Here is a 1194-nt window from a genome sequence, read left to right as displayed (position 1 = left end):
TTGCAATTTCGGGAAACCAATGCAGCTTGCAGTTTCTATTTCAGCGGCAGCCGAAAAAATTTCGAATGAAACCACTTCATTATAGCACTATTTAAAAAATTCTCCAATTTCACAATGCAATGTGCTACTTTTCCCAAAACCCTGGAAAAAATATAATCAAATAGAGTTCCAATTTCACCTACAACATTGCAATTCAGCGCCTACAAAAAGCATACTCTGACTGAGCGAACCAATTAATACACCGCCGTACCCCTGATGCTCATTTGTAAAAAAGCTTTCATAGCCAGTTTAATATTGAAATAGTGAAAAGGCAACATGAATAATGGAAAAGCATACAACTTTAAAATTTGATATTCTGTTTTGAAAAAAAATTGCCATCGCTAAAAGGAATTTCCTGCTCAAATGGTTTCATTCTTGTTCATCAATCAATGGGCTAAATTTGTACAGAAATCAATTATATCCACAAGCTGCATCCTCAAATCAAAAATCAATTATCACTCAAAGCTGCGCAATTTAGATTTGCAACTCGTCTCCGCTCTGTGCACTAAGAACTGTTCAAATAAACCCAAATTAGAAGCCAATTATCACATTTTGAACTTTAAATCTTACAGATAATGCATTATTATCACTGTTATTACAGAAAAAGAAAAATTATTTTTTCAAACAGAAATCAATTTACAAAAAATATATGAAAAGAGGAAAATAAAGAAACAAGGCAATTCATGACCATTAACCCATAAATTACAGTATGCTATCGACAAAACGCGTCCTGATTCAACGTCTGTCACCACATTTGAATCACTGTAGTCAAATTGAACGGCACTGTTCGATCGTCATCTACAACATCTCAGACAAACCAGGCAGTTGTGCCGTGCAAATAATAAAACAAAGTAAAAATGCGAAATTTCCAATTCATTCGACTTTATTATTATTTTTTTTCCTCTCTGCTTACGGAAGAATTCAAATTCTTCAAAGAAAGATATACATTTATAACTGACAATTTGAGAAACAAAAAAAACAGAAAAACGTATACAACGCAAAATTTATTCATAATAAATACCAAACATTAGAAAAACCCCAAGTTCATGCTTATTTCTTATTGGTTTTGGATGGCAAAATTCCTTTCGGTGATTAAATACCCTTTTCTGGCATTTGAGAAGACATGGCTTATTTAGCGACCTTATCTTCGACAGA

The sequence above is a fragment of the Trichinella spiralis genome (assembly GCF_000181795.1).
Source record: "Trichinella spiralis strain ISS 195 chromosome Unknown Scfld1, whole genome shotgun sequence".
Taxonomy (NCBI): Eukaryota; Metazoa; Nematoda; class Enoplea; order Trichinellida; family Trichinellidae; genus Trichinella; species Trichinella spiralis.
This window is presented reverse-complemented; position numbering follows the sequence as displayed.